The sequence below is a fragment of the Castor canadensis genome, chromosome 3 (assembly GCF_047511655.1).
Source record: "Castor canadensis chromosome 3, mCasCan1.hap1v2, whole genome shotgun sequence".
Classification (NCBI taxonomy): domain Eukaryota; kingdom Metazoa; phylum Chordata; class Mammalia; order Rodentia; family Castoridae; genus Castor; species Castor canadensis.
The window spans coordinates 38,937,561-38,956,573 of record NC_133388.1 but is presented as its reverse complement, the minus strand read 5'-3'; the positions used below and the strand labels follow the sequence as shown (position 1 = coordinate 38,956,573).

At 40.0% G+C, this 19,013-nt stretch overlaps 1 protein-coding gene, 1 long non-coding RNA gene and 1 pseudogene across 5 annotated transcripts in view; 1 reads left to right on the top strand and 2 right to left on the bottom strand.

Moving 5' to 3' along the window:
• Positions 1 to 4,743: 4,743 nt before the first annotated feature.
• LOC141421548 (uncharacterized) lies at positions 4,744 to 13,261 on the bottom strand. The gene is made up of 4 exons (XR_012446132.1): positions 13,057 to 13,261; positions 12,382 to 12,528; positions 9,503 to 9,556; positions 4,744 to 7,136 (listed from the first exon to the last, which is right to left on the bottom strand). It is a non-coding gene; the product is annotated as an uncharacterized lncRNA (long non-coding RNA).
• A 78-nt stretch (positions 13,262 to 13,339) lies between these two features.
• Positions 13,340 to 19,013, top strand: part of Pals1 (protein associated with LIN7 1, MAGUK p55 family member) — a 93,064-nt gene continuing 87,390 nt past the window's right edge. For 2 of the 4 annotated variants that reach the window (XM_074067746.1, XM_074067745.1), the window contains exon 1: positions 13,340 to 13,479. The gene's annotated coding sequence lies outside the window, so the exon portion shown is untranslated. Of the gene's footprint in view, positions 13,480 to 13,841; positions 13,997 to 19,013 lie in introns of those variants that run through there. The other 2 variants (XM_020184202.2, XM_020184194.2) reach the window with 1 other exon arrangement.
• On the bottom strand, positions 17,283 to 17,374 carry LOC141422084 (U6 spliceosomal RNA; annotated as a pseudogene).

The following is a 19,013-nucleotide window of genomic DNA, read 5'->3' as shown; positions in this document are numbered from 1 at the left end:
AAAAGTAAAACAAAAAAACAAAATTGATGGAAAAACATGTAAGATCACCTAAAGGTAAGTAACTTTATAAAAGTATATGTCTCTATAAACTTAAATGATAGCTGATGCTGTGATTGTGGCATGTGTGTGCTCAAACATTGAGTTCACAGAATTGAAGGAGAGACTAGTGAACCAGGGATGGCCTTGGCAGGAACTACTTGCACATCTTGTCATGATTTCACTGATGGAATTAAGGTGCCCATCCTTCTGTCTACCCTTGTCACTTAGTGACCAAAGTAAGCCTAGCACTTGAGCCCTTATTACTAGGTCCCTACCAAGGTGTCCCTACCAAGATACACGCCACAGCTAAAAGGTAAAATGTGGTCAAAAAACACCAAATGCTCACATGCAATAATCCCTTGGCCTCCAGATATACTCCTTTGTCTGTGCCTGTTCTTTTGTCACTTCTTTTCCCCCTTAAGAACATTCTTAAGATTCCGTGTAGCTTGTTTGGTGGTGGCAGATGGGGTGGCATACAGGGTCAAGTATATCAACTCCCATGTCCATCTATGACCTGCCATCTCTCAGTATAGTTCAGAATTTTGGGAGAAGGGGTTGGGTACTGGGGTTTGAACTCAGGGCTTTGTGCTTGCTAGGCAGATGGTGCTCTACCACTTGAGCCACACCTCCAGCTCAATAGTTTAGAATTAGGAGAGAGAAATTTTCAAGAGATCAGAGATAACTCAGTATTTTACAATGATTTTGTCCTATGATTGGTATATTCTGTAACAATGAAAGTTCATGTAGTAGGGTCTTATCAAAAGAAATTGACGAATATAAATACAAACAAAATGATGATTTACATGTCATACTTAAATCTTGACTTCTGAAGTTGAAAAGGTACTTCCAATACTTAAACTATTGTACAAGGCCCTGGGTTCAGTCCCCAGAATTGAAAAAAAAATCCCAATACTTAAACTGTGAATTGCTAATATATGGGGCAAGAAAAAATTTTTAATTATGTAAAAAAGTTTGCTATTGATAAATACGTCCTATTATTACAGATGAAATAATATGAAAACCATCAGATTATTATGACCCAAATAATGTGAAAGTTATTTGATCAAATTATAGAATCAGTAAGTCTCATGATCAAATTTTAGGACTCACAGATTAAGAATTTTGCAGCTAGAAGCCTGTCCTGGTGGTGCACACTGTAATTCTAGAACTCAGAAGGCTGAGACAGGGCCACCTTAGGCCACACAGTAAGACCTTGGCTCAAAAAAAAAAAAAAAAAAAAAAATGTACAAATAATTCAGTGACATTTGTGTAATAAAAACCTACTATCTTTTTTTTTCCAAAAAAAATCTATAATCTTAGTATATTAAGTGGTAAGGTGTGGGGTTTTTTGTTTTGGCTTTGAGACACTGTGTGGTTATATAGCCCAGGTTGGCCTCAAATTCACAATCCTCCTGCCTCAGCCTCCTGAGTGCTAGGATTACAGGCATACAAAATCATGCGCAAACTGGTCATGAGTAAAAATAGTTTTTAGTGTGGCATCGTGGCTGAGGCAGAAGGATGACTTGAGCCTAGGAGTTTGAGGCCAGCCTGGGCCACATAGCAAGACCCCATAGCAAAAGCAAAACTAAACCAACCCCCCCCCCCAAAAAAATCTAAAAAAATTTTAAGAAATTAAGATGGATTTTGTGTTATTATTTTGTTTTTTAAGACAGTTTCACTATGTAGCTCAGGCTGACTTCAAACTCAAGATCTGCCTGCTTCCACCTCTCATGTCCTGAGATTACAGGCACCCCACCCCTCCATTTTAGAGGTTTTTAATATTGCTTCAACCTCCAAATTTAAAAAATGAAGCCTGAATATGTAGCTCAGTGGTAAAGCACCTGCTTAGCACTCATGAGCAGCACGATAAATAAATACATAAAAGTACATAAATAAATAAATCCAATCTGGCCAAAGGATCTTTATTTTTATATTATAAAGAAAAATTGTATTGTAAATCCAATTGCTTTGACTTTTTTTTCCTTAGCAGTATTGGGACTCAAACCTAGGGCCTTGCTCATGCTAGGCAAGTACTCTATCACTGAGCTATATCCCTGGTTCATGAATTTTTTTTTAATCACTTATTTTACTTGTATGTTTTTAGTCTTATACTTAAAAGCAATAACTTTAAAATATTCCATATTTAAAAAAATATATTCTGTATTTCAGATCTTTGAATTAAATGGAATGACTTCATCTTCTTTTCTTTTTTGTCAGATTAATACAAACTACTACGCTAAAAAACAAGCACCACTCAGGAAAGACAATTGATGCAGGAGGAAAGCAGAGCAGTGTCTTCCACTTGGCAGAAATAAAGGCTAATAATCATTAAGAATTCAAATCCATGTCAACCTAAAATTTCTTAAATCTTAACTGTTTTAAGTACAGATATTTATTTTAAAGGAAGCTAGAGAACTATGCAAAACTGAAGGATATTCAATTCATAAACTCAGTATTTATGAGGTATCTTTGATTTGGGGTTGTTAGAAAAACTTGCTCTTCTGTTTAGTTTTATTTTTCTCATTTGAACATTAGTCCAACACTGTGTTCTTTCCAACACTGGGTGCTGTGGAGACTGTGTTGTTTACATCTTTGCATACTTAGCTGAGCACCTGCTGGTAAGGGATAATATTTATTAAGTAATGAGTATCATTTTCAAACAGGTTTTTTATTATTATTTTTTAATGTAATTTTAAAAATACATGGAATTTAAAAAACACTCCATGTATTTTTTAAAGATATAAAGGAAACTATGGGACTGGGCATATAGCTCAGTGGTAAGGCAGTTGTGTATCATGTGCAAAGCCACGGGTTCAATCCCCAGCACTGTAAGAACAAAGAAGAAAAGCAAAAAACTACACACAGTTGTTCTAGTTTACAGTACCAGGGATTGAACCCAGGGCCTGGAGTTCTACCACTTGAGCCACACACCCAACACAGTGGTTTGTATTTTTTAAAGCCAACCACTAATTTTCTAAAAGCTGCTGGTCATTCCACCTGCTTTGCATGCACTATCTCTTGATTTCCACGGTAATCCAAAGAGTACTATTATTTTCTCTGGTTTATAAATGGTAAGCGTGAATCTTAGATGGTATTTCTTCAAGATCATACAGCTACAAAATGGACATGGCATTTGAACCCAAGCCCTAGAGCCAAGCTAAAAGCAAATATGCAATTCTCATTAGAACTCAAGCAGACAGAGAGGAGGGTACATACAATCTTAAAAGGCTATAGAAATCAATTTAACTTACATTTCACAGAAATAACATTGGTACTTAGTTGTAAGTCCCATTTGCCCTTTTCTGTAAGGCAACCTTCTAGAACTGTGCCGTCCAATATGGTAGCCATTAGCTGAGCACTTGAAATGTGGCTAGTATGACGAGAAACTGAATTTTAGAATCTGTTTAATTCAAATTCAAACTTAAAAACTGAAGAACTGTAGAATATTTCTCACTTCAACTACAACTTTATTGTTTTGGTAGAGCTAGTTTTGTTTTGTTTTGTTTTTCTTTCCATGTTGGGAATGGAACCGAGGGCCTCATGCATGGTAGGTAAGCACTGTACCACTGAGCTGTACCCCCATCCTAGTAGGGCTGTACTTTTTCATGTCACCTGTTGATATGGTAAGCCTGCCTTATATGTGGATTTATTCCATGTGTTTTTGACCAACTACGGTCAAAAAAAAAAAAAAACTATTCCCAATATCCACACACATTTCTCAGTTGTGCTTTGAAGCTCTCAGTCAGTCCCACATTATCAACTATTGTGTGCTGTTTCCCTGCCCTTCATTTGGTGAAAATCTGCCTGCAAAAAGCAAATGGTGACCAAAAAAGCAGGTCAAATTTATGGTAATCCTCTCAAGCCAAAATGGGCACGTACTTAATGTGCTTAATTTAAGTGATAAAGTGAAAATTTTAGATTTGTTGAAAAGCAGCATGTTTTTAGCAGAAGTTGGGTGGTGTTTTGGAAAAATGAATCAAGCATATTGAATATTCATCATTTTTCTTCAAAGGCAGTATCCATAGAACCAGATCTACTACAATTTAGTGTCCAATTTAAGATATACTAAATACAAAATATACATCAGGTTTTTGAAATCGTTGTATGAAAATATGTACGTTATACCTCACTAATAAGCTTTGTATTATTTATTTAAATATTTTCCATATATTTGGCTAAATAAAATAAAGATTTAATGTCATTTGTTTCTTTTTTACTTTTAAAATGAGGCTATTAAACAATTTGTTACAAAATACCTATGTGAATAACTATATGTGATTCATAGTATATTTCCATTGTACAGCACTGCTTTAGAGAAAAATCTACTCATTTTCTTGGCTCACAGCCCAGGGAGATCCTCCTCCTCCTTTCCCTGATGCGTCAAAGTTGGAAAGAATTTCTTTTCCACCTCCGCAATCAGGAGTGTAAAAAGATTCCCATGAAACCAACAACAGACCTCTATTGGGAACGTGTTAAAATCAGGAATATACATAAACCAACAGTTTGTAATTTGAAGAGAGTTGTTCCCTTCCAGAAATTCTCTTGATACAGATTATCTGTAAAAAAAAAATTTGATTCTTTGGGGAAAAAGTCATAATTACGAGTATTATTATTTAGAAAGATCTCTGCAGGTAGTTGGTATGCAGCACTTTGAAAAATAGTTTGGAAGATTCTTACAAAGTTAAGATATTCTTTGGGGTGTAGCTCAGGGTTAGAGCATTTGACTGCAAAGTTAAGACATTCTTATAAGATGACCAAACAGTTCTACTCCCACATATTTACCCAAGAAAAAAGAAAACATGTTCATATCAAGACATATGTTCAAAACAAGCCTCATACACAAATGCTCATAGGGGTTTTATTCATAATAGCAAAAATCTGGAAACAACCCAAATGTCCATCAACAGATGAGTAGTTAAACAAATTGTGGTATGTTCATACAACAATACTACTTAGCAACAAAAAGAAATCACTAATAAATGCTGCAACACATAGTTGAATCTTATAAACATGTTGAGTGAAAGAAGCTAGATAGAAAAAATAGTTGGTAAATGATTTGTATGAATATAAAGACAAAATTAATTTATAGATAGATAAATGGCTGTCTGGAGTAGAATTAAGTGCGAGGGTATTGATTGCCAAATGGTAGAGACAGAAACATTCTATCTCTTGATTGGGGTGGTGGTTACATTGGTATACACATTTACCAAACTAAATACTTAAAATGGGTATATTTTATTACATATAAATTATACCTCAATAAATATTTAAAAGAAAATATATTTATGGATAGTACCTTGAAATTCTATAGTTTGGATCTTGAGTGTTCAAAGGTTCCAACCTTGAAGGCTTGGTCCCAACCTGTAGGTTGTAGAACATTTACATGGTGGGGCCTTGTAGAAGGAAATTAGGTTATTGGGGGTGTGCTCTTGAAGGGGATATCAGGACCCTAGCTCCATCTTCCTCTCTCTCTTTGCTTCATGGCTATTATGAGGTGAACAATACCTTTGCCTCATGCTCTCTCACGATGTACTGTACATCACATATCCAGAGCAACAGAGCCAAGCAACCATGGACTGAAACTTCTGAAACCATGAGACAAAATAAACCTTTACCTTTATTAATTGGTTGTTCTCAGGTATTTTGTCATGCCAGAAGGCTAACATAATTTTATTAGGTTTAAAAAATGAGCTGGGTGCCAGTGGCCCACATCTGTAATCCTAGTTACTCAGGAGGTAGTGATCAGGAGGATGGCAGTTACGAAATCAGCCCCCATGCAAATAGTTCCCAAAACCTTACTTAAAAAAAAAAAAAGCTAGTAGAGTGGCTCAAGTGGTAGAGGGCTTTTCTAGCAACTGTGAGGCCCTGAGTTCAAACCCCAATGCTGCAAAAAAAAAAAAAAAAAAGGTATACAGATACATGCCAAACCTGACTGCTCTTAATGATGTGCTGAGTTTTTTGTCTTTTTTGTGGTACTAGCGTTTGAACTCAAAGACTCATGTTTGCTAGGCAAGCGCTCTATCACTTGAGCCAAGCCTCCAGCCCTTGGATTTTTTTTTTAAATAAGCTTTATGATAAAAGAAAACATAAATCCTTTATAACTAGGTTGTTTTGACTTCTTGCAATATTCATAATTCTTTATAACTGAATTGCACAGAACAGGTTTATTGCATTTTCCATTTAAGTTTACCTAAACCTTTACAGCTTGTACCAGTACTCCTTTATGTTATTTTCCACATCAGCCTGTTGTAAAAACAACCCATAGGCTAGCATATCGATTTCTTGGAAGCATGCTATCCAACAGAGTGCATATGCTTAGGAATGTGCTCAATATCTGTGCAGTCCAATAGGAAACCGTAGCTTTAGAATGTAATCCTTTGGACACACTATAATGAAAATATATTCATTACTTATTCTACTTTAAACCAAAAATCCAATCTACATATTGGAAATCTCTCAATAAAATGAAGATGCTTTTCCATGTGAATCTATAACACATGGTACATACAAATAAATGCCAGACATTAATGTTGAGTGTAGCTGGCTATCAAATTACATGGAATGGTCTGACTAAAATCAGTACTATAGAAAAATTCAACTAAAGACCAATAAACTGTTCCAAATGGGTGCAAAGTACTATCTTCTTAGGAAATAGAAGGTCTCCATGACTTGCATATAGTCAGTCCCCAGCTGTAAAAGAAGAGTGCTGAGATGTAAACGACTAACACATTACAGCGCACTCTTCTTTCAGCCCTGCTACTGTTACGGGAGCTGTGATGCAGAGGCTGTGCTAACCTACCACACTGCTGGAAATGTGGCTGCCAGTGCTGCATCGGAACAGGAAGGAAGGGACCAATTCCCATTGTGAGCATTCAACTTGGTTACATATTTTCCAATGGACTGTTAGTGAAGTATTATAGGAGCTATCATACAGATCAAATACATCTTTGGCTTTTTCTTTCTTTCTTTATTATTTATTTTGGAACTGGTTATAAGAATATCACCTTTAGGCTGGGTGCTATGATGCACATCTGTAGTCCTAGCACTTGGGAGACTGAGGCAGGAGTATCACTTGAGTCCAGGAGTTCACGACCAGCCTGAGGAATGTAATAAGACACTGTTTCAAAACAAAAGGAAAAAAAAGCAAAGCAAACAACATTGAGATTCCATCTCATCCCAGTGAGAGTGTCAATCATTAAGGATGGTTGGGGGACCCTCACATGTTGTTGGCGGGAATGTAAATTAGTGTGACCACTACAAAAGTCAGTATGGAGGTTCATCAAAAAATTACTTTATCACTCTGCTATACCACTCTTGGGCATATATACAAAAGACAGCATGCAAGAGAGATACCTTTGAATAGCAGCATTATTTACAATAGCAAAACTATGAAATCAATCTAGGTGTCCATTAGCCAATGAATGGATGAAGAAAATGTGGAATACATACACAATGGAGTATTATTCAGTCATGAAGGATAAAATTATGTCATTTGCAGGAAAATGAGTAGAACTGGAAATCATCCTGTTATATGAAATAAGCCTGACTGAGAAAGACAAATATCACATATTGTCCACATATGTGAAAACTAGACCTAAAAAAATGAATGACACGAATATAAAATGGGGAGATGGTTTGGGGGTAGGAACCAGAAGGAGGGAAGAGGGCAAAGGAGAGGGTAAAGGGGGTTGAATATGATCAAACTACTTCATACGTGTGGAAATTGAATAATAAAACCCATAAAAAAGAATTTTGCCATAAATCATCACTTGTTTGGGGGCTCTTGTACCCTTAAACACATCAAGCAGATTTAGAATTTGAAGGGCAGAGTTTCTACTGCTTTCTAGAGGAAAAGCAACACAACTTCTGAAAGGAAAACTCAGGCTACTGGGATCTATCAGTTTGTTGAGGACTAAGTCTGGAGATAATGGCAATTGTAGAGAAATTCAGATTATGAATTTTTTGGAACTCTTGGCACCTTTTGACAGTGTTGTATGTTTTGCTATGGAAGAAAACCCCAGGTGGGAGTGTGGCATTTTCTACACCACCCATAAGAAAGAAATGGGTAAGGATTTTCTGCAAGAACTGAAGTAGGCAGTTGGGTGGGGTTCAGAGGGCTTGGAAGGGAAGTTTATAATATAGCTATTAGTGTGAATGTGGAAAAAGACAACAAATCGTGACAATAATTTGGATTATTTGATCTTATCTATCTAGTCCCAGTGGTCATTTGCTTGGAGGGGAATAAAAAACTCCAAGGTCACAGATAAAATAATATTCCTCAGTGATGGGGGTATAGCTTAGTGGTAAAAGTACTGGTCCTGAGTTTAATCTCTAGCATTGTAAACAAAAACACCAAAAACAATCCTAACACACACACACACACACACACACACACACACACACACACACACACAAATACTTGCTATTTCTCCCTTCAAATTGTAGAGTCCATCCCTTTCCTTGACTGTGCACTAGATTTATCGATTTGCTTCTAAAGTGGCAGTGCTGATGTGTGGCTTTAGGGATTAAATCATAAAAAGACCCTATAGTTTCTGTCTTGGTTACTCTCTTGGATCCTTTGCTCTAGGGTAAGTCAGCTGCCTTATCCTACAAAGAGGTAAAACAAGGACATGAAGCCTCTGGTTAACAGTCCTGTGAGTGAGCTTGCCCCAAAGCCAAATTCCCAGGAAGCCGAGCCTCCAGTTCCAGATAGCCACGGGCCCAGCTGACATCCTCATGTTTTGTTTTTGGTGGTACTGGGGTTTGAAGTCAGGGCCCTAATGCATAACCTTGAGAGAAACCCTAAGCCAGAGCCACCTGCTTTTCTTGACCCACAGAAATGATGAGTTTACATTTGCATACAGTCATGGATCACAAAGTCTCATTTATCCTAATTCTAATAGAATAGCATGTCAGCTGCTTTTTTTTGGCTGTCCTGGGGTTTGAACTCGGGGTAAGCACTCTACCACTTGAGCCATATGCACAGCCTTTTTTCCTTTTTAGGTTATATTTCAGATAGGGTCTTATATCTTTTCCCCCTGGGGCCAGCCCAGGACTGTGATCCTCCTACCTGTGCTTCCTGTGTAGCTGAGATTACAGGCATGAACCACCACAACCAGCTTGCTTTTTGAGATGGGCTAAATTTTGCCTTGGCTTGCCTTAAACCATATTCCTCCTTATCTCTGCCTCCCAAGTAGCTGGGATTACAGACATGAGCCACCACAACCAACCTCAACTGCTTTATAAATTAATATTAACTGAAGTTTTGGACACCCTTTGAAGCCACTTTGTTTCCTCATTAAAGCAAATTCACTCATTTCACCAAGATCCTAGGTATACGCATTTCCAATATCCATCCTAAATATAAAAGGGAAAAAAAATCAATACATTTTTATTCCTGTTGCCAAGTTGTTTTGGGCCCTCCTGCACCCTGGACAGAGATTTAAAAGTTTGGGAGACTCACTCGTTGGTCAGCCTTCCTGCATTGGCTTGGAATATTACTCAGCGATCAAGAGGCCTGAAAGTGTTAGTAAATATGTGGTTAGTCAGGCCCTGGCACCAATTATGCATTGTTTACATTTACTTGATTTAAAGCAGTTTATGGTCCCAAATATGATTTGAAACATTCTTCTAAAAATTACTCTAGAAAAAGGAAAAGAAAGCAAACTTTTTAGCTCAATGACTCTAAAGGGATGCACTTCGATGCTCTAGATCTCCCACTCCACCAACACACTAAAAACCTGGCAGAGGGCCAATCCTATCCAGCTCTGTTGGAGTCTCTCACTCCATGATAGACCTTTCCAAGGACGGCTTCTATAAATTCCTAGTTAGAACTACTTCTTGTTCATGATCTGTAACTTCCATCTGAAATTCCCACTCTCGGGCTGGCTTGCCCCAGTCTGCCTCTTGTCAAGGACCAGTAAACATTCACATGTTCATATACGTAAGCCTTTAAGTCTGTTACATGTTAGAGACGAAATATCTCAGCTTATCAGAAATTTGTGTAAGTTCAAGAGTAAAAGTTAAGTGCACATAACTGATAATATCTGTTTTGTTTTTTGAGGGGACTTTTTGCTTTTTAGTTCTTGGCTGTATCAAATTGATAAGGAACTATCATAGTAGCTAGAGTGACGCCTGAAGCACAGGAGGGAGGTTTTTGGGCATTTGTTTCTTCCATCTCCTTCCTGCCACACAGAAGCAGAGGGCAGTCTGCACAGTTGTCCCAACCTGAATGCAGCCAGTTTTGCTTGATCTTGGAAACTAATCAGGGTAACTCCTGGTTAGTATTGAACAAGAGAAGCAAGGGGGAAAGGAGGAAGGAAGGAAACCATCCTTAGGCAGAATTTTTCCTGAAGTGAGATAGTCATGGGCCAAACATTTGACAATACTTAAGTTTGTCTTTGACCTTTCATCATCCCTGTTCCACCTACTCATGTCTATCTCATTCATTCATTCAACAAATATTTGTTGAGTAATACCTAGGTTTCAAGTACTGTGTCAGATGCTGAGGAATCTAAAAATAAATAGTGGTGAATAAAATAGACAAAGTCTTTGTGTTTATGGAGCTTACATTCTAGTTTGGGGAGATAGATAATAAACACATAGTAATCAGTCGGTCACTATGTGCAATGAAAAATAACACTCAGCAGTAGGCATGAGAGTGCTGGAAGGCAGAGTGTGGGAGATATTATTTATCTAGAGTGGGACAGGCCTCAGCATAATGTTTGAAATGAGATCTAAAGAAAGTGAGGTAGCCATGTGGAGCTGGGCACAGTGGCTCATGCTTGTAATTCCAACTATTTAGGATACAGAGTTTGGGAGAACTGTGGTTCTGGGCCAGCCCAGGTCAAAAAAAAAAAAATTACTGAGACTCCCATGTCAACAAACAAATCAGGTATGGTGGCTCATGCCTGTAGTCCCAGCTATACAGGAGGCATAGGAAGGAGGATGAAAGCCTGAGGCTAGCCCTGGCAAAATGCATGAGAGTCTATCTTAATAACCTAAGGCTTAGAGTAATTCTTGCTTAGCAAGTGCAAGGCCCGGAGCTAAAAAAAAAAATCCCAGTGTTGCTTTAAAAAAAAAAAAGGTATTTCAGGCATAAGAAATAGCAAGTGCAAAGGCTTTTTGCAGAAGCTGTTAGAACATGTAATAGCAAGGGGTATAGTGGTGGTGTATTTGAAATGAAAGGAGCAATGAAAACAGTGGTAAGAGCTGAGGTCAGGGAAATCAAGATCTTCTGGGCCATGGACTACTGAGTAGAGGAGTGACAATCTCATTCTTGTCTAGGAGAACCATTCTGGCTGCTATATCAGGAAGAGAAAGTAGAAGTGGAAAGGAGGTTGTTGCAGCAATCCAGAAAAAAGATGATGTAGCACTGGGGTTGGGAGAAGAGATAAGTATTTGGGAATCAGGATTTTTTTTTTCAGTACTAGAGTGCTAACTCGGGGCTTCTGTTTGCTAGGCAAGTGCTCTTCCCTTGAGCCACACCTCCATCTCTTTATGCTTTAGATAGGGTCTTGCATTTTTCCTTGGGGCCAGCCCGGACTGTGATCCTCCGTCCTCTGGTTTCCTGCATAGCTGGGGTTACAGAAGGAACTCACCACACCTGGTTTATTGGTTGAGATGAGGTCTCGCTAACTTTTTACAGGGGCTGTCCCCAAGCTATTATCTTCCTGACCTTCACTTCCTGTGTAGCTGGGATTACAGACTTAAACTCAGCAATGTACAGGTGGAATTTGAAGCCATGAGATCAGATGAAATCATTGAGGAAGTGAGTGATAAGGAATGCTATGATAGGGCTGGGCATATATAGCTTAGTGGTATAGCCTATGCACAGGCTCTGTTATTTCACACTAGCAGTGATCCTAATTTTATTAGAATGTGATCCTACAACAGGGGAATCTAAGCACCTAGGGAAGCAAGGGTAGGCACCTGGGGGGTCCATTTGGTTGAAGGTGTTTTGGAAAACTGCTTGGACGAGGCTATTGGAAAGTATGATAAAGAGATACTCTCTAAAGAGACCACTTCTTTGAACAGCTGTAGTAGCGATCCATAATTGGAGGAGATTTTTGCCCCTCAGAGACAATATTTGGAGATATTTTTGATTGTCATAATTGGAAAGGGAGGTCTAACTGGCATCTGGTGGGCAGAAGCTGAGTGTGCTACCAAGCATCCTACAATGCACAGGACAGTCCCCACAGCAAGAATTATCTAGTCTAAATGGCAATAGGCCCAAGGTTGAGGAGCTAAGCTAGAGGCAGAAAAAATTGTTGGGAGCTTGAGGAAGCTTCTTGACTTATTACTTTGAAATTAAGGGTTTAGAAAATGAAGTCACACACTAACCTTTTGTTCCTTTTTGTGTTTGGCTAACAGTTTCTTTTACTTGCAGTTCACAAATTTTCATGGCATCTTTATGGAGGAATGTGGGCCATGAAGACAGTTTGGTTATGTAGATCTGGTTGGAACTGGTTGTCCTTCTGTACTCCAAGTCTACAGAGGAATATTTGACAACAGGATTAAAGTCTCTATGGCATGGGGCAGAGTTCTGTTCTTGGCTCTCTTACTAAACACTTACAAAGAACTTGAATAAAGACCTGGATAGAATGCTGATCAGATTTGCAGGTGACGATCCAGGAAGGGTAAGTATCCCAAAAGATACTGACCACCTGCAACAATGTGATTCAGAGCACCACAGTTCACCAGGAACACTAACAACCCATATGGTGTCCAGAGGAGAGGAGGGAAAGAATGTGAAAAAACTGGAAAGGACAGACCTGGAGGATACTGGGAAGGACAATTAAAAAAACCTCAGAAACAAAGCTCACAGTGGGAGGAAATAAAGACATGACACCAGAAGGCTTTGAGAGGGAGGCCTGTCTATGCAGAGTGCACTCTAGGGGAAACTCAACAGTAGACTTTGGCTCAATAAAGAGGGGATGATTAACCAACATTAGAGCTATTCAAAGACAGGCCAGGAAGCCTCAGGAAGTAAAGTTCTTGCTTTCTGTTCAAACAGACCTCGCCGTCCCGGTGGGCTCTGTCTTCAGACGGTGGTCTCGCGTGGGTGTGGGGGGCGCAGGTACGGTTGGCCTCCGTGACGCTATCCCCACTCTGCAGGGTTTAGAGAAACAGCTGTGGCCCTTGGCATCCTGCCTTGGTAGCTTTTTGGAGTCATCTGTGGAATCAGGGAGTTGTGTGGCACACGACCCACTCCAGGTGTTTGCGTCATAGTTGTTTTTAAACAAGACTGCGTCACGTGCCTAACCAGACACGAGGAGTCTCTTCAAGGGGAGTAGGATTTTCCTCAGGAGATGACAGTCATCCAGAGGTAGAAGGGCCCAAGAGCCATAGAGCTCGCTTTTGACTCTGCCTCAGGGAAACATACCGTCCCTACATCAAGAACCCGGCGGGCTCGGCCCCCAAAGAGATCCCACCTTACTGGTGAGTACAAGGTTCGCATTTTATAGTGAGAGGCGCGCGAGCGCGCGCGCCCGACGGCCCGGAGGTACAGAGCCGACCAATGAGCGGGCACTCTCTTCGCGCGGGCTCCGGATTGGACGAGCCGCGCCAGCCTCTCAGCCTGGCAGTGGGCGGGGCGCGCCGGGGAGGGACTGGAGTAGGCGCGTCCGCTGCGCCAGAGTCCCGGGGGCGCGTGCGCGGTCTCGCGGCGGCCGCGGGGGCTGGTCTCGCGCGGTCTCGAGGTGGAGTTGCTGGCGGCGGCGGCGGCGGCGGCGGCGGCGGCGGCGGCGGCGGCGGCGGCGGTGGCTGCGGCGGCGACGGCGGCGACGGAGGAGGCTGGCGGTGGGGAGGGGGCGGAGACTAAAGATTCTGAGGTGGGGAATCGGGAGTTTCTGGATTCTTTATCCGGTATTTTGAGGGCCGCCGGCTATTTCTTTTGCAGTGTTGAGGAAGCTGCTGGGGCGGGGGACCCCGGATTGGCGGCCGTCGTGGCGTGGAGGTAAGAGACGGACCGGTGGCGGCTGGGTTGTGGAGATCTTAATCAACAGGTCCAGGGGAGCGCGGCGGGGGAGGGGCGGCAGGGGGCGTCCCCTCCCCCACACGCCGCGCGCGGGGCCGCGGCGGGACCCCGGGCTCTCCGCGGGCTGTCCCCAGCAGCTGGATCGGTGGCCCGGCGGGTTGCGAGCCCAACCTTTGTCCCTTGAAGGAGCGTTGTGTGCGCTGTGCCCGCTCCCCGCGCCTTGGCCAGGCACGCATCTCGGCGCGGGTTCCTGCGGGCCCGGTCTGAGTCGTGGGGGGCGCGGCAGGGCGTTCGCGACTTCGGGGACTCCCTGTTGGCGGGGTCGCAAAATCTGCGGTGGGGAGAAATACTTTCCTTTAGAAGACGGAATGCGGTCGGGGCTCCTGCGCCTGAGTCACCTCCTCGAATTCTGCTACTTCGCGTTCCAGGGAAGCAGTTCTTGCTTCCTTGTGACTACTTGTAACGAAAAAGTCTTATTTCGCTGGTGATTTTTTCTGATCGTTTGCTCCGAGTTTGCCAGTTGAACTTTGAAGCCTGTAAATTGTCGTGAGCTACAGTGAAAAGCGCTTTCAACGATCTTTGTTGTAAATTATGTAACTTCATAGTGGTAACTCACCTTCTGTTTAACTGATTGACACATCGTAATGTGAATGGAGATTAAGTTTCAGTCGGAGGTTTTTTTCAAGGCAGTTTACGCTAAAATTAAAATCTGATAGCTAAGAGGTTTTTAGTAGTATAAATAGTGTGTGTTTTGTCTGCGTACTCCTTGAGAACTTTTAAGAATTTAGATTTGGAAAGCCTGTATAACAACTTTTGGAGTTTTGATTTGCCTGACAAGGTGACAGGTGTTCATATTTCTGAGTTTAAAAAAAGTATCATGTTTTAATGACAGCGTTTTAATTATGCTTTTGAAGTTAATAACCTATTAAATCCTGCAAAAGGAACAAATGACGTGATGGTTATTGGTGTCTTTGAAGTATAAGTATTGGTGGTAATGAAAATTATTAAATAAGCTTTCTTGAATATGAGCTGATTTTTTTTTTTATGAGCCCTGTGGACATAACATATTGCAAGTTTTAAAAGGCCATCTAAGAGCTGGGCGCTGGTGGCTCACGCCTGTAATCTTAGCTATTCTGGAGTCAGAGATCAGGAGGAAAGGGGTTGGAGGCCAGCCCAGGCAACTAGTTCATTCTCAAAATAACCAGAGCAAAAATGGACTGGAGGTGTGGCTCAAGTGGTAGAGTACTTCCTTTACAAACATAAAACCCTGAGTTCAAATCCTAGCCCCACCAAAAATAGTCTATCTAAACTGTCGTAGCAGGCTGACATTATTAAAATGTAAGAGCTTTGTAAATGAAATAGGCAAAACTATGAACAGCGATTCATTATTTTATCTGTTTAAAACAAGTAGATCTTAACCGTGAATTATTTACTTGAAAGACTTCTGGCTAGACAGCCTTGACTAAGTAAAGGTGGACTCATAATATTAACTTGTTTTAGAATGTTAAAATGGGAGAGTTTAGATAAATTCTACCTTAGGGCGGCTAAACTCAGAACAGTGGTTGTTTGTATGGTCTTCCTGAATTATAATCTTGATTAAAAATCTTATCACAACCCACATTATTAAGGATAACTTCTTTTACTTAAAGTCAGTTGACCATAGATGTTAATCACATCCACAAAATAAACTCATGTTTGACCAAACTGGGCACCATAGTCTTGCCAAATTAATACATCACAATAATCAGACTTAAATATTTAAGATAATATTTCTATACTACAGCTGCATATTGAATTCATAACTAGTGATTAGGTTGTCTTCTGTAATTTGTCCTCAAGTAAAATTCAGTTCTATCTTAATGTACACTAGTGGAAATGGTACAATAAGTATGTTGAAACTTTCTGGGAGGAAAAAAAAAACTCGTCACAGACATTCCAAGAAATTTGGTCTGTTATGCGTATCAGTCCACTAAGATGTCCTTGTTCTCTGATTTCAGGGCACCTAGAAGAAATTATATACTGATGTATGTGCTTTAGAGTATAACTTTTTACTATATACTTATTGAATCATTGAGTTAGACGTCATCTTAGTAGTTTAACCTGTACCCTTTATAGGAAAAAAGAAAGTGAACGTCATAAACGTGGAGTGGACCATAGTGGAACACCATCACTATCTAGCAGTCAGACTATGAGCCACTTAACATCTCTAAACCTCATTTTTTCCTGGCAAATGAAGAAGTTAGACTATGTAAGATTACTTACTTATAAAAGCTAAAAAGCTTTTCTCATTATAATTTTAGTGATCTTCTCATTGTATCTCTACTTTTTTTTTTTTTTTTTCCTTAACTCAGGGTCTTCATGTGTACATGCCCAAGCTGACCTTAAACTTGCTATGTAGTCCAGACTGGCCTCAAACTTCCTATCCTCCTGCTTTAGCCTCTAGAGTGCTGAGATTACAGATGTGTACCACCAGGCCCAGGCTTCTCACTATCTTGTTGTTAAACCACTAAGTTACTTTCTCCAAATCATATAAGTAACTGGCAGGGTATTTTTCTTTTTTTTTTACACATTTTTCCCTATTTTATGGTAACAACTAACCTCAGTTACTCCTCTACCGAAGGGTAGTTTCCAGTTTTTCAATTTTGCAAACAATGCTTAATAAATATCTTTGTGCTTGTCTTCTTGAACACATGTGGTTTCCTAGAATGCATACCACCTGTTTGGGGAATTTGCTGATAATAGGTTGATACGTGTTTTCAGCTTACCATCTATAGCCAAATTATCCTCTACAGGTGAATGAATGGCAATAGTTTCATCTTTGCCACAGTTGACATTGTCAGATTTTAAAATTTCTGCCAGTTTGGATGAGAAATTATATTTCCTGTCTTCGAAAAAGTTTTTAACTTTGTATACTACCACAGTCAAGATACAGAACAGTTTTATCACTTAAAATTCCCTTGTACTGACCTTTTTTAGTTAGCCTTCCCTCACCTGTCACCCCTGGCAACCAGTGATCTGTTGTCCCTCCAGTAATTTGTCTTTTCTTGAATACCACTTAAATAGAATTATATATTATTTAGCATTTTGTGTCTGTGAAGTTTTTTTACAGTTTGTTAATCCTATGGTAAAAAATTCACATAAACACTACAGATAAAAGTATTGCAGAATCTTTACTCCTTTTTTGCCAGCACCAGCATTGGCCTTTGCAGTCCTCTTGACTTTCTGTACTCCATTCTTGCCTTCCTTTCACTGTTTTATTGAGGTCTTAAATGTGGAATGTTTCATGAGTTTGCATGTCATCTTTGCCATGCTAATTTCTGTATCATTCCAATTTTAGTGTATATGCTATTGAAGTGTCTGCTTTTTTTCATTTAGCATGCTATGTTTGAGGTTCATCCATGTTGAATATGCCCACAGTTCTTGGATCTTATTGCTGAATATAGTATTCTTTTGTATCTAACCACCAGTTGAAGGACACTTGGGTTGTTTCAGGTGTTTTTATGACTATAATAAAGCTGCTATAAATCTGTATGAATAGTTTTTTGTGTGAACATGTCTTCATTTCTCTTGTAGGTGGGATTGCTGGGTCATATGGGCCAAGTGTATGATTAATTTTATTTAAAAAAGAAACCTATTTGTGGTAGGCAGAATAATCACTCTCAAAGAGATACTAATAACTAGAATCTGTGAATATATTTAGCTATGTGGCAAAATTTAATTAAAGTTGTTAATCAGCTGGCTTTAAAATAGACTATCCTACGTATCTAGGTAGACACAGGTATCACAGAGTCTTTAAAAAGGAAAGAGAAAAGGCAGAAGAATAGAGTCAGAAAAAAAGATGCAGCAATGGAAGCAGGATCAGAAAGATTCATGGAGGGATGGTGGCTTTGAAGATAGAGGAGAGGAAGCCCCAAGCCAAGGAATGTCGGTGGTCTCTAGAAGGTGGAAGTGGTAGAAAATGGATTAATCTTTAGCACCTGCAGAAAAGAAAGCAGCCCTGCCAACACCTTGATTTTAGTCCAGAGAGATCTGTGTCAGACTTCTAACTTCCAGATTTGTAAACTCATAAATCTGTATTGTTTTAAGCTATTAAGTTGGTGGTAATTTGTTATAGCAGCGTAGGAAACTAATACAGTATCAAACTGTTTTGACGATGACTGAATGACTTTGCATTCCCACCAAGAATGTCTGAGAGTTCTAATAGTTTTACATCCTTATCAGCGCTTATTAGCCATTCTGATAGGCATATAATAGTATCACATTGTGGATTTTAATTGCAGTTCCCTTATGACTAATAATGTTGAGAATTTTTTCATGTGCTTCTGTCACCTTATGTCATTTTTGTGAAGTGTCCAAGTCTTTGGCCCATAATTTATTTAGAGACAGTTTCTTACTGTGTTGCCTAGTAGTTTGGCCTTAAATTCCTGTGCTTAAATGATCCTCCTGCCTCACTTTCAGAAGTCCATATGCATGCACCAGCTCACTTGGCTTAGATTGTTTTCTTCTTACTGAGTTTTGAGAGATTTGTGTGTGTGTGTGTGTGTGTGTGTGTGTGTGCACACGTGTGTGCATGAGTGTAGGAATTTAATCAGGACCTTGTGCATGCTAGACAGGCACTCTGACACTAAGTTATATCCCCAGCCTAATTTTTGAGAGTTCTTTATAGTCCTTTGTCTTTTGCCAAATAAGTGGTTTGCCAAGTCTGTGACTTACCTTTTTATATTCATAACAATGTCTTTTAGCCAGCTGCCAATGGCTCACACCTATAATCCTAGTTACTTGGGAGACTGAGATTGGGAGGGTGTGGTTCAAGGCCAGCCCAGGCAAAAAGCAAAACCTTATTTCCAAGATAATGAGAGCAAACAGGGCTGGAGTCATAGGTCACGTGTGGCACACATGCCTAGCAGGCTTAAAGTCCTGAGTTCAAATCCAAGTACTGCCAAAATAAAATGAAGAAGCAACAGAGCTGAGGATGTAGTTCAGTGATAGAGTGTTT